Source organism: Hippopotamus amphibius, chromosome 7, assembly GCF_030028045.1.
Source record: "Hippopotamus amphibius kiboko isolate mHipAmp2 chromosome 7, mHipAmp2.hap2, whole genome shotgun sequence".
Taxonomy (NCBI): domain Eukaryota; kingdom Metazoa; phylum Chordata; class Mammalia; order Artiodactyla; family Hippopotamidae; genus Hippopotamus; species Hippopotamus amphibius.
Window position 1 is genome coordinate 134,003,008 of NC_080192.1, and position 14,900 is coordinate 134,017,907.

The following is a 14,900-nucleotide window of genomic DNA, read 5'->3' on the forward strand; positions in this document are numbered from 1 at the left end:
GAACTAAGATCCTGCAAGTGCAGCATGGCCAAAAAAAGGAAAAGAAAGAAAGAAGGAAGGAAAGAAAGAAAGAAAGAAAGAAAGAAAGAAAGAAAGAAAGAAAGAAAGAAAGGAAGGAAGGAAGGAAGGAAGGAAGGAAGGAAGGAAGGAAGGAAGGAAGGAAGAAATTAATTCACATTCTCAGAAGGCCCTTAAAAGCATGAGTTCATAATGGTTTAATAAGCTAGGTTATTGCTGATCTGAGTGACAAGAAAATAGTTAATATAGATTTAATTTGCATAGGACCTTGGGAAAGTGTCTTGACAATTGAATATAAATATCCAATATTTGGGAATTCCCTGGCGGACCAGTGGTTAAGACTCAGCACTTTCACTGCCGTGGCCCACTTTCAATCCCTGGTTGGGGAACGAAAGATTCCCACAAGCCACATGGTGTGGCCAAAAAAACCAAAAAAAAAATCTAATATTTTCTTTTATGGGAATGGTCTTGCCTAAAATCAAATAATGAAGTCACAGTGTAAGGCCAACGCAGAAGGGGTTGTTCTACATTATAGCTCCCTGTGCCCTCACTTATCTCCATGTCTCAGATGGTTTTAACACTGGTTTATGATTTCTGTTCACCTGATTCATTCCTTCCCTTTGGCCGCTGACTGCTCAAGGAAGTGAGAGGAACGGGAAAGCTGGAGGCAAGTGACAACATTCACTGACTGTCTTTCATGCAGCAGGCACTGTGCTAGGAAAATTGTGCACGTTCCAGGTGTATTGTTTGAGGAAGATGGTGTGTTGTCCACGGTTGGGTGTAAGGTTCCACATATTAAGAACTGTGCAGGGTCTCATGTTTATTTTATCCTACTTGCAGTCTAGTAACTTAGCCTGCTACAGTTTTGTGGATGCTGACAGGAGACATGAGACTTCTGGATGAGAGGCAATGACGTCATCCCTCAGGGCACAGCAGGCAGCCTGAGTTTCATGCATATGCCGATTCTCCTTACTCAAGTCCCACCAGGGGGATGTGAAGGCGATCCTGTGGATGCTGACAGGTGGTGGGTTTCATAGCTGAGGAACCACAAGTTTAGGAAGCTCCAATTTTTTATTGTGGTCTGCAAGCAAACCAGCTCAAATCTCATTCTGGAGGGAGACATTTACCTTTATTATACTAGACAGTGGACTGCTCTAGAGGGAGCCACTGTCCCTGTATTCCAAGGCTGTTGACTACACAAGCATCCTTGAACAGATGTGCAGAACAAAATCTGCACTCACAAGACTTGTAGAAACATAAGAGACCAATGGAGAATTGTTTCCCAAATACTAGCAAGTATATTAAATCACACTCATTAATTACTTTTTCAAATCTCTAACTTTTTTGTGTTTGACGTACCAATACTTGATGGAGGTATGTCAAAAAATCCCTCACCATTAGGGTGAGTTTGTTCATTTCTCCCTGTAATTCTATCATTTTTTAATATATGTTTTGAGGTTATTTAAATAGGTGGTGTACAGGTTTAGAACTGCTATATCTTCCCAGTAAACTGAACATTTTGCCACTATGTTGTGATTTTCTTTTTCCCTGATAATGTTTTTGGTTTAAAAATCTTTTTTGGGGAACTTCCCTGGTGGTCCAGTGGCTAAGAATCTGCCTTCCAGTGCAAGGGACGTGGGTTCCATCCCTGGTCGGAAAACTAAGATTCCACGTGCCATGAGGCAACTAAGCCCGCGCACTCTAGAGCCTGCTCAACTACAACTAGAGAGCCTGCATGCCGCAACTACTGAGCCCGAGCACTCTGGAGCCTGCAGGCCACAACTAGAGAGGAGCCTGCTAGCCGCAATGAAATCTCGCCTGTCGCAACTAAGATCTGATGCAACCAAATAAGTAAATAAATATTAAAACAAAATAAAACAAAACAACTTATTCATCTAAAAATCTTTCTTGTCTGATGTCAACTTTCTTTTGGTTACTATTTGCCTGACCTATCTTTCCCATTCTTTGATTTTCAACTTTTTTGTACCTTTTTTCCCAGGTGTGTCCCATGTAAAAAGCATATAGCTGAATTTTTTTAATCTAAGTTGATAATCACAATCTTTTAAATGGAAAATTAAGAACAATTACATTTATTGTGCTTTTTGATGCATTTGAACTTGTTTTTAACCCTCTTAGTGTTATCTGCCCCCATTGTTCTGGTTTTTCTCCCCCTCCTGTATTACCTTTGATGACTTCCTTATTTATTTATTTTGGCCCGCATCCTGCAGCTTGTGGGATCTCAGTTCCCTGACCAGGGATTGAACCCAGGCCAAGGCAGCACAAGCCTGGAATTCCAACCACTAGGCACCAGGGAACTCCCCTGATGGCTTCTTTATATATGTCATAGAGATTAGAAAGAAAATCCCAGAGGAGGATTCAAGTAAGGGGAAACAGCCTACAGTGTTTGCCAGAGAAAATAATGCTCATTCTAATAAACCCCAACACTAAGCAGGCTCAGTGACTGGTTTTCATTTCATCCCCCCAAATAAATGTTAGTCTCAAAAAACCAAATCACTTATTCACTGCTCTTCTTTAGTAAAATAAGAAAAAGAAAAGCGAAGAGAAAAAATTAGCTTTGCATAAAGCTCTGAGCCAGGGTTTGGGAACTTCCATGCAAAGTGCGATACAGAAAACAAAGGACACAGATCCATGTGTGATCAGCCCCATGAGTAGATTAAAGAGAGTGATTTAGTGAGAAGGACTGGTACCCCGGTGGGGAAGCTACTTTAAAGGGGATGGCGAGAGAGTTTCTCTGGGCTGAGATGTGCAGGAGGGGAGGATACAGCCTTGGAAAGGGTCAGGAGGGAGGGGTTAAGGTGGTCCAGGCAGTAGGAACAATAGGTCACAGGTTGAGATAAAAATAAACTTGGGCTGGGACTTCCTTGGTGATCCAGTGGCTAAGACTGCGCTTCCACTGCAGGGAGCATGGGTTTGATGCCTGGTTGGGGAAATAAGATTCCGGGGAACTAAAATCTTGTATACACAGGACATGGCCAAAAAGAAAAAAGATAAGAAAAGAAAAAACTTTACTTGGGCTGTTGAAGGCAGTACAGAGGTAGGATGGCTGATGGGAAGGGGTGAAGCCAGGAGTAGTCTAGAAGCACAAGGAGATGACGTGGGAGAGAGGTGGGATCCAGCTCACAGAGGGCTTCAAAGCCAGAGTACGGATCTGGGATTTGAATAAGAGATGTAGCATGATCTTTAAAAAATTTACCGTTTTGTAGAAGGAACTTTGAACAAGGTGAACAACTCATCCTAGACTGCCTTTTAGGACTAAAAGTCCCGTGTCCTAGGATATCTGTCAGGATGGAGAAAACTGAGAAGACTGGTCACATTAATTATATAGTAGATGTGAATCTGTGAATCTTGGTTCACATTCAAATCTTTAGGAAACATTGTTTCTGCTTGCCTAGGCTTATTCTGTCTTAAGGCCCTTCCTTCCTGACAGATCATTATTGAGATTTCTTCCCCTTTCAGGACCATAAGGGAATCCTTACTGGGCACTCAGAAAATAGGGCAAAGGCCTCTAGCTGGCATAGTTACGGCAGGTACCCTGACTGTTCAAGATAAGGGTAGACCCTTCAATGCCTCTGCTCCACAAGTTACCCTTGGCCCCAGGCTGCCAAGTTATCTGATCTGGCGACTTCCTTCCCTGGAGTGTTGGCTGGACTCCTCACTGCTCTCAGGTGCCACAGAACTCTCTCCCTTCCCAGTCTGAGAAAATCTCATCTCTGGCTCTGCTTCTGGATCCAGACACACTCTCTATCCTCCAGAGCCTCTAGCAAAGAAGCATCTGTGATTCAGGCTCCCACAATTACAGACATTGTTAGGCTGCTTTACAGCTTTCCTATAATTCCATGACCATGGGATTATAAAGTCTGTCTACCTGCTTGAAAAATGAAACGTGTGGCAGGAGAGTGAAGCAAAGAAAGGAAAAATAGAGAAAGTTTCGGTAAACTTTTCTGCCATGAGTGAAAGCAGGGAGACAAGTTAGGAAGCGATTGCATATTCCAGGAGACAGATGATGGTAGCTTGGATTAGAATGATGGCAGTGGGGATGGAGAGAAAGGGACACTTGTAAAACATATTTTGGTGATGGGACCAACGTGCTACTGGAGGTGGGAGACGAGAGGACAGAAGGACTCAAGCTTCATGGCTGAAGTAATCCTTTTGGTGTGACCATTTGGTGTAAATAACTTTTGATTTGGAGACTCAGGGCATGTGACCACACACCAGACAAGAATGTATAGCAGGTCCTATGTTTCTGCCTCTAGCGGGAAACTCTGGAGGGGATGTGGAACTGGCTGTCCATCCGAGTGACAGCTCTGGCACGTGAGAGTGACGGTTACAGCCACGAGAATAAGCTGCCACTGGCAATTTTATATCTTGGAAGCTCTAAGAGGCCTTGGTTATATTTGTCTTGTGGAATGTGGTGCTGGACCCGTGATGCAAGATAGTGAAGATACAAGCTGCACTTTTCTCAAAAATGCACCACATGCACTCAAACCTCTTAAAAGAGTTGAGGAAATAAAGAAGATTTTAATTACACGTTACAACAAAAAAAGAAATTTGCATTTTTAAAGATAGCTAGATCAGTGGGAAAACTCCTTTTTTTAACTTTTTCCTTCTGATCTTAGTAGGACTTAGCAGTTGGTTCTTACGCTGAGTCCTGAGCCATGAAATGCTGGTGTTCTGGAAAAAAGGGAAAGAAAAAGAAGAAAAAAAAATCTATTAAAGAATTCCCTTCCCCTTCCTCCCCAAAGAAACTCCAACAATACAATAGAAAAACCAACGGTCTGCTTTAAAATGTGTCCGGGGGTTGGTTGAGAGAGTGGCAGCGGGGCTGGTGTTCTGTTCACTGCTTTGAAAACATCCAACAAAGGAGGGCATGGGGTGGTCAAGATGAGATGGGGAAGTAGGGAATTAAGTCAGTCTAGGATTTGGGGGAAATTAGGGGACCTGGGAAAAGGGAATAAGGAGGGAGGACCATGGGAAAGCAGGAAGAGGGCTGGAGGAATTTGGAATCACACAGCACATGACAGCACGCCGTTAACCACTACCATATGCTGCCCATCAAGTTGCAACACATGCTGGCTTTTTTTTTTTTTTTTTTTTTTGAGCAAAGCCCTATTATTGTGCAAACCTGAAATCGCTGGCAAAGCAGAGGTGGATTTACTGGTCCACCCTGCGCAGGGATTTCCTCTGCAAGGCCCCTTGTCAGGAGGGAGGGTCTCTTTGCACAGATTTGTGAACCCCATATGTTGGGGAGAGTCTAGTTTAGAGAGAGATTTCCTCCGGGTGGGTTTAAAGGCCTGTAGGACTTTCCCATCCTTGGACCAAGAAGTGAGCAGGCCAGACTTCACTGCATAGTGAAAAGTACTGCTTGGTGGAGCCATGGTGCTCCTTGGCTAACTCAACCCATCCCGGCTCTCGCAGTGCCTTGTCCCCCCTGCTCCAAGCTCCAGGCCCGTCTTCTCCATCCCTGGCCTGGGCTGTCCACCCTGCAGCAAACGGGTGAGCTGTATCTTGGATCCTATCCACGCCACTCTGGAGCATACCCTGGTCTCCATCTCCTCCTGTGGCTCCTGTCATCACTTTTGCTCTAAAGTGGCTGCCCCTGTGCCTGCAGCCTTCCAGGAGGAAAGGCTGGGACACATCTCTAATCTATGGAGCTGGACTTTAAAGCAAAGGCTTCCGCACATGCTTTAAAATTTCAAAACTACAAAAAATGTAGAGCGAAATGAAAAAATTAGTCTATTTCTTTCCTATTCCCTAACCACTCAGTTCCTCTCTTTAGAGGCAACTACCTTCTCCCCCATAATAATGTCTTGTGTGTCCTTTAAGATACATACTATGCATCTACAATCATAACCACATACATTACTTAAAATGTTTTTAAATAATAGTAGCATATTTTACTTATTGTCTGCAGCTGTTTTTTTTTTTTTTTCACTTAGTAATTTATCCTGGCAATGCACTCATTTTAGTATATATAGAGCTGCCTTTTTTTTCTTTTTTTAAGATTTGTTTATTTACTTATTTATTTGACTGCATTGGGTCTTCATTGCTGCCTTCAGCTTTCTCTAGTTGTGGCGAGCAGGGGCTATTTTTCGTTGCGGTGCATGGGTGTCTCATTGCAGTGGCTTCTTTTGCTGTGGAGCACAGGCTCTAGGTGCGAAGTCTTCAGTAGTTGCAGTACGCAAACGCAGTAGTTGTGGCATATGGGCTTTAGGGAGCACCAGCTCAGTAGTTGTGGCACATGGGCTTAGTTGCTCTGAGGCCTGTGGGATCTGCCTGAATCGGATTGAACCCATGTCCCCTGCATTGGTAGGCAGATTCTTAACCACTGCACCATCAGGGAAGTCCTGCCTTTCCTTTTTAATGGCTACATAGTATTCCATTCATACTTGTGATGGTTAATTTTATGTGTCAACTTGGGTGGGGCATAGGGTGACCTGATATTTGGTCAAACATTATTCTAGGGCTTCCTAGGTGGCTCAGTGGTTAAGAATCTGCCTGCCAATGCAGGGGACACAGGTTCGATCCCTGCTCCAGGAAGATCCCACGTGCCGCAGAGCAACTAAGCCCGTGAGCCAAAACTATTGAGCCTGCGCTTTAGAGCCTGTGAGCCACAACTATTGAGCCCGTGTGCTGCAACTACTGAAGCCCACGCACCTAGAGCCGGTGCTCCACAACAAGAGAAGCCATGGCAATAAGGAGCCCGCTCACCACAAAGAAGAGTAGCCCCACTCACCACAACTAAAGAAAGCCTGCGCACAGCAAAAAGAGACTCAACACAGACAATAAAATAAATAAATAAATTAATTAAAAAAAAACAAAAAAAATTATACTAGATGTTTCTCTGAGGGTGGTTTTGGATGGGATTTTCATTTAAAATGGTATACTTTGAGTAAACAAATTGCCTTCCATAATGTGGGTGGGTTTCATCCAATTGGTTGAAGGCCTGAATAGAACAAAAAGCTGATCTCTTGTGAGCAAGAGAGAATCTACAAGCAGACTGCTTTTGAACTTGAACTGCAACATTGGCTCCTTCCTGGTTCCCAGCCTGACTGTCTTTGGACTTGAATTGCAGCTTTCCTGACTTGTCAGCTTGTTAGCCTCCTTCATCAGATTTTGGACTCACCAAACCTCCGCAATCATATGAGCCAATTCCTTAAAATAAATCTCTTTCTCTATATACCCACATCCTATGGTTCTGTTTCTCTGGAGAACCTAATATTATAATACTATAATCTATTTAACCAGGCCTCTATTACCGGACACTTAGCTTTTCCATTGTGCTGCTATTACAGAGAATACTGCAGTGAATATCCTTGTGTGTCTGTCACTGTGCATATGCCACACCCGTGTTTTAACCACCAGGGTATTTTGCTTCAGGATAAAGGAATGTAGAAAATCCTCCCCAAGCAATAGCCAGGCTAGCTGGAGTAATGTCTTGCTACAAATCTTATTTTGAATGTCATTTGTCACTAGGGAAGCGCAAATTTCAAGCATAATTATCAATAAATACTCCTTTACATCCACTGGGATGGACTAGAATGGCTAAAATGATAAAGACTGACCAGAGTAAGTGTTGGTGAGAATGTGAAGCAATGGAACTTTCTAACCCTGTTGGTAGGAGTAGAAAAAATTCCGACGACTTGGTAAAACAGTTTGGCAGTTTCTTAAAAAGAAAACAATACGCTGATGCTATGACCCAGGCATTCCATTCCTAGGAACTTTCCCAAGAGAATTGCAAGCATAAATCCACACAAGGACTCATACACAAATATTCACAGGAGCTTTATTGGTAACAGCCGCACAATGGAAATAATCAAATGTCCGTTAATGGGTAAATGCACATATTGTGGGATAGCCATACAATGGAATATTATTCAGTGAGAAAAAAGGATGACCTACTGATTCATACCGGGACAGGGATGAGTCCCAGAAGAATTCTGCAAGGTGAAAGAAAACAGACAATGTTTGTGTAAGTACTGTGACTCCATGTATACACATTTCTAGAAAATTCAAATTAATCTATAGTGACAGAAAGCAAATCGGTGGTTGTCTGGGAACTGGTGGGGAAACAAGGAAAATTTTGGGGGTGATGAATAGATTCACTATCTTTTTTTCATATTTATGTATTTATTTGGTTGTACTGGGTCTTTCGCTGCATCAGGCGGGCACCTTAGTTGTGGCGTGCGAACTCTTTTTTTTTTTTAAAAAAGATTAATTAATTAATTGGCTGCATTGGGTCTTCATTGCTGCACACAGACTTTCTCTAGTTGCGGAGAGTGGGGGCTACTCTTTGTTGCAGTGTGTGGGCTCTGGGCATGTGAGCTTCAGTAGTTGTGGCACACGGGCTCAGTAGTTGCAGCTTGTGGGCTCTAGAGCTCAGGCTCAGTAGTTGTGGCACATGGGCTTAGTTGCTACAAGGCATGTGGGATCTTTCCGGCCCAAGGATTGAACCCGTGTCCCCTGCATTGGCAGGCGGATTCTTAACCACTGCACCACCAGGGAAGCCCACGGCATGCAAACTCTTCGTTGTGGCATGCATGTGGGATCTAGTTCCCTGACCAGGGATCGACCCTGGGCCCCCTGCTTTGGGAGCGTGGAGTCTTCACCACTGCGCCACCAGGGAAGTCCCTAGGTTCACTGTCTTGATTGGGATGACCATTTCACAGATATACAGGTAGGGCAAAACTCATCAAATTGTACACTCTGAATATGTACAGTTGTATTTCAATTATATTTTAATAAAGCTATAAAAATCTTGAGTGTCAGAAGGTAAATATTAATGTTTCCTTCCTTTCTGCATTCCCTCTAGAGCAATCGTCATCTCCCCCGTGTAAATGGATCCTTCAGGAAAATTAGAAAACGTTACATACTCAGAAAAGCCACAGGGAAAAGCACACAAATATTTTTCTAAAATATCACCCCCGGTGAGTTACACGTTTCTATTGTGAGTATGCCCCCTACCCCCAACCCTGCTCGTCTCCCATCACACCCAAAGGATCAGTTAAGATGCACCACGCTGAACCTTCAGTTCCCCAGATACACCAGCTGTGGTCACTGTGACCTGTCCAGCGGGCAAAGCTGAGACCAGCTGCAAAGTCTCCAGAGCGGGAGCTCACTGGCAGCCTCGAGGGCAGAAAGGATGCCCCGGGGCTGATGCCCCTCCTTGCTCTGAGCTGAGCTCTCCTTGCCTGGCTGCAAGCTGTGGGAGGAGAAAGATGAGTCAGCGCCCCAGTGCAGCCCGCAAGAGGCCAGCTGAACAGCTGGGGCACGCCCCACGCTCGGCAGCCTCCTGCCTGGCCCAGACAGGCCCTCAGCAGCGGCCGCAGATACAGGGTGGAGTGTCGGCTGAGCAATCGGAAGCTGTGATGAAGCAGCCAGTCCCTCCTGGGTGTCAGCACTGGCCAGAAGCAAGAAGAAAACGGATGCATGGGGTGAAGGCGGAAGAGCCGCACGTTCCAGGTTAGGGCTGAAAGGGCTCGACATTAGCTGTTCTGCCCTGCCTTGAGGCTGCACACCAGAGAGGGCCAGGAGCTTTTCAAAGTCTCCTGCTCACTGTAGCTCAGCAAGCCCACAACCCCATGGCCTGGGATTGTCTGGGAGCAGAAGAAGATTCTGGGAAACTTGGCTTGTCTTCTATGTAATTTTCACTGACATCCATTGTTGGTGCAGGGACCCCATCACTCCCCATCCCAGTTCACTCCTAGCCCTCAGCCCCTGATAGAAGGATCTGCTGGGCCCACTGTGTTTCTCTTGGACTTCAGAGGACAATATTCTCCATTTTATAAACTGTACAAAAAAAGTTGACCTGTCCTGCTCACCCAACAGGGACAAACATTAAAGGAATCTGCATTGTTTATTACTTTTAGAAATTATAGTTCAGGTATTTGGTAAGTTTATATTTGTAGGCTAAAGAGAGAGATGCTTAAAAGCTCAGATCTTGAAAACAAAAAGGCAAAGGACTTTGGGTGCTTTAGTGTCATTGGCCCAAGACCCATTTCCAGCCCTGATTCCATAGATTCTCCTAATTTGCGGGATTGTTTTAGCTCACAGACGCAGGATCTTTGTGTTCCCTGGATCCTCACATGCTTGGGTATGCTTGGCTATTTGTCTTCATTTTCGAGGTTCAAGAATAGCTGCTAAATGGAGTGGTGAGGGTGGTAGAATATTCCATTCTCAGTAAGAGTATGTAGAAGATTCTACCATTAAAATCACATCAGGTGAACAAAATGTGGGAAGAATCCCAAGATCAAGTACTGGTTCAAGTACAAATAGAAGCCAAGCCCATGTCTCCTGGGGGTGGTGCTGGGTCTCCCACTGCCCTCCCCGGGAACTGGAGCCACTAAAGTCTACCTTCTCACCCTCGGGCATTTGGAGACAGGCGTTCTTGGAAAAGAAGAATCAATTTATTGATCTCAATAATTAGTTTAGGAACCAGAGAGCTTGGGGACTGTGCCATGAGAACAATTCCAAACTTAGTCCCTGACCTGAAAAAATATAGCCACCTCTGTCCTGTGACCACAGGTGACATCCCCACCCCCAGCCACGCATGCCAAGGGCACCAGCAAAGGGCTGAGGGGCTCCGTGCTGGCCTGCCCCATCCCACCCTCCTAATTCTCATCCCCAGAGGGACACATGGCTCAGGACAGGTGTCCTGTGGATGGAGGGCAGGGGCACGCTCCTCTTGTTCCACAGTGCCAAGGGCAACAGGGAGCACAGAGGAATGATCATCGGCTCAAGGCCATGCAACAAGCTATTGACCAAAACACCAGTCCTCTAATTCTCAAGTCAGCATCGTTGCTCTTTTAAATTTCTCTCTATTGTTTTTCACCCACTTACAATTGATTCCAGCAGAGCCGCCCAGCACACAGTGCTTTGAAAGTGTCTGAAAGTGTTTTTACTGAGTGTTAGTTGCCAGATGGAAGGCACGCAGGTTTGAGAGGGCCCAATAAGGTATCATTTAGCTGCTCAAACTCTTACATTAGAGGAGAAATATTCAAGCATGGTTTTGAGGTCTCATGCTTCAAAAGAAAAAAAACAAAAATCACAGAAACACCCTGGGCCTCTGGGAGAAATATGAGCCCAGGCCTGCTTCGAGGCTACATAAACAGCGGTTATGACCATGACTAATTCCAACCCCACTCAGGGATTTGCAGAGTGCGTCAGCTCTCCCTGTGGCTGGTGAAATCCCTGCTCAAAACTGAACCCTTTTAGGAAGGAGCAAACTGACCCCAGCAGGGGCAGAAAGCCATGGTGGGTCAAGTCCCACTCCTGCTCAGAGACACTGTGTGTCAGGAAAGGTCACTTTTCTGAATGGCTAATATTCGTACCAGATGCCAAAGCTGGGCAGAATCAGGTTTGCAGGGCTCTAAAATAGGTGCCCTTACAGGACTAAACAGTCCATTTATCTGTGATTCAGGGTCCGTGACCCCATCATGGATTGCCCATTCATCCGCAAATATTTATCAGGCTGGGCTTAGCACTAGGTGGTTTGGTGTATAAAAAGATGTACAAGCCTGTCCTGGCCTGCCAGGGGCTGTCTAGCCAAAGTGGTAAGACAAACTTGTACACAGATACTGAACAAAACCAGCCTGGGTGTGCGTGTGAGTGGCGCCTCCTGGAGTTGTGCGTTGTGGCAGCCCTGGCCACTGGGGTCAAGGCAGGGGAGGTCAGAGGAGGAGATCCCAGTGGGCTGGGCAGGCTGGGGAGCATGGCTATTCAGTGCCCACGTCCCTCGTCTTCCTCTCTCCTGCCAGCAGTCACTGGCTGGGCCTTTTGCCAATGACAGAGGGTAGGAAGTCTGGTGACGGGCCTGGTGAAGCACCTGAAGAAGGAGGGCACCAGCGTGACAGGCAAGCCACATTCTGCATTCATGCAGATTTCCTTGGGATCTTCCACCATATATCACCCCCTCTTTGGCAATTACCTACCAGCTGGCTTACTGGGGTCACTCGCCACCGCCCATTTCTCTAACCAACTATGTGGTGTAAGGGACCAAAGTAATGCTAGCTTTCCCAGAGGGGAAGATTTATCTAAAAATTATACTAAAATTTTACCATGATAGCTTAATTCCAATGGAGTTAAGTGGCACCCTCCCTGACCTCCTTTTTTGAACCTCCAGTAAGGAGGTGGGGGTACTTAAGTCGCTCTTACCTTGGGGGGAATTGTTTGTTTAGGTTTGCTGCATCGATAGAAACTGGTTCTCATGGAAAGGACAGTGTCCCCTCCTTGGGTCTGCCTGCTCTGGATTCTGCTGGAAAGTGCACCTCCTGAGAGGCCCACTGCCCTATGTCCAAAAGATTGCCAGCAATCACCAGCAGCTAGGCGAGAGGCACGAACAGATTCTTTCTCACAGCCCTTGGAAGGAACCAGCCCTGCAGAAAACCCGATTTCAGACTTCTGGCCACCAGAGCCGAAAGACTACATTCCTGTCGTTTAAGCCACTCGGTTTGTTGTACTTTGTTACAGCAGACCTAGCAGACAAATGTCTATGGCTTGTCTGTTTAATTATTTGTGTAGACCCCTTCCTCTGCTACTCTGAAATAAATCAGATTCCAGGAGGACTGCTGCCTCCAGTCCTGCTTACCCAAGTCCATGAACAAGAGGAGACACACACTTTCTCTTTAAGGTGAGTCCCTCACCTTAGGAGGCTTATGTTTGCTGATGCTTTCTGGACTCTGCTACCGCTCCTTGGGCCTCCCGTCATGCCACTACCTCCTCCTTTCCGGCTTTTGTCTGATTTCAGCTGCGCTTAGCAGCCCTGATGCGCATTTTGAAGGCTGTGGATCTGCTCCCAATTTTGCTGAACATGAAGTTCATTGACTTGGTCATCTTTCTTGATGCTCTTGTGTGACCTAAAGGAGAAAAACCAGACAGATGCTAAACCTATGTCACCACGTTCATCCCAGAAGTACTGAAGGTTCAAATTTAACTCCACAGGCTCAAGTAGTGATTTTAGCCAAGTGCATGGAAAGTCATTTTCCCATGGTGATAATTACATAGCATTTTTCATCTTCACGTACTTGGGCAACACTTCACAATTACTCCTTCTAATACCCTGGAGCAATTAAAAATAAAAATCACACATTTAATCTGGCTAAAGGAGATAATTACCAATATTAGGAGACGAGGAATACCTTGAGGGACTGGAAGTGAATAATTAAACTGGGGTAGAAATATTTCAAGGCCTGATTGCCTTCTGTTTTCATGAGAGTAAAGAAATTAAAGCTTCATTAGTAAGCAAATCTTATTTCCATTTTACAGGTGAAGAAACGGATTCAGACAAGAAAGTTCTTGTCCAGGCAAACACTGATTAGCCACTAATCTAAACTGAAATTAATGTGAGAACTGTATAAACCCACACTATTAAGAATTTTGAAAATCTTAAATCCACTTTCCTTCTCTGTTGAAAAAAATCTGCTGATAGCAGCGCTAAGTACCTCAAAGTCATCCTTCCGAATACCAGTAACCATTGGTTAAAATGCTTAGGTTAGTGGTTCTCAAACATTTTGGCCTCAGATCCCTTTATGCTCTTGAAAATTATAGAGGACACCAAAGAATTTTTGTTTATCTGGGTTATAGCTATAGATAGTTATTATATTAGAAATTAAAATTGACAAAAATTTAAAATATTTATAAATTGATTTAAAAATAACAATAATAAATCCATTAGATGTTAACATAGACAACATAATTTTATGAAAAAGGACTATAGTTTCCAAAATTAAAAAAAATATAGCAAGAAGAGTGGCATTGTTTTATACTTAGTTGTATGAATTGAATTTCTGTGATATATTTAGATAGCAAAGATATCACTTCAGTTGCTATAGATTATTTCCCACTGTTGTTTGCTCTTAGTTTTTTATTTTCTTTGGTACTGTTCCTTATTCCAAAGCTCAATTTTGGGGTGGAGGGGAAATGAAATTGATTTATAACATAGCTTAAATATCCTACTGATTTTACTTATAAACTACTCTATGAAGCAGAATTCAAATTTCCAGATTTCCTTTTCTCTGTTAAGCTTCTTTCAGGTATGTAATAAATTCCTTAAGAACAATACATATTAACATACAAGGAAATAGCAATTCTATTGAACTGCAGGCTTTGGGCAGACCGCTAATTATTTCTGTAAAGTAGTTGTGTTGTTTTGAAGCCTCCATCCTGTATGATTAAAAGGCAGACATTTCAACAAAACCACAAAATGTGCCAAGTGGGACTTTTTAAAGATTCACATGCCATCAAGAATTTATAAGAAAGAATTATTTGAGGCAATGGTTATGGGAATCTTTTGAACAAATGAAGTTCTTTTTGAAATATTTCAATAGAACATTAAAGGAACACAGCTGGGTTCTATTTTATTAAGGAGTATTTCCAGCCAAAACAATGTTTGCCTTAGGGCATGCGGGGATAGACTATGTTGAATATTCCATCCATATTTTCCAGATGCCTCAAGACTGATAAGACAGTCTAATGAGGAGTCTAGCAGGGAGTTGAATTGATGTTTCACTAATCCTTTTTTTCTGGGAAGTGATAAATACATCATATTACAGATTCATTCATCTGCTATAAATGCGTTTATTGACAGTCAGATTTTTCTTTGTAGAAGTCTTTAAAAATTATTCCCTTCAAAAGTGCTATGATTAAAATTGATAAAGAAATATAATATAGAAGAGCACATTTTAACCATAAATTATGGTGTGAAAGGTCAAATTAAAATAAAGTAATGAAGTAGCAGCTGGGGTGGAAGTAGGAATGAGGTAGAAACAGGCTTATTAAAATCTGTAGGGGGACTTCCCTAGTGGTCCAGTGGGTAAGACTCTGTACTCCTAATGCAGGGTGCCCAGGTCTGATCCTTGGTTGGGGAA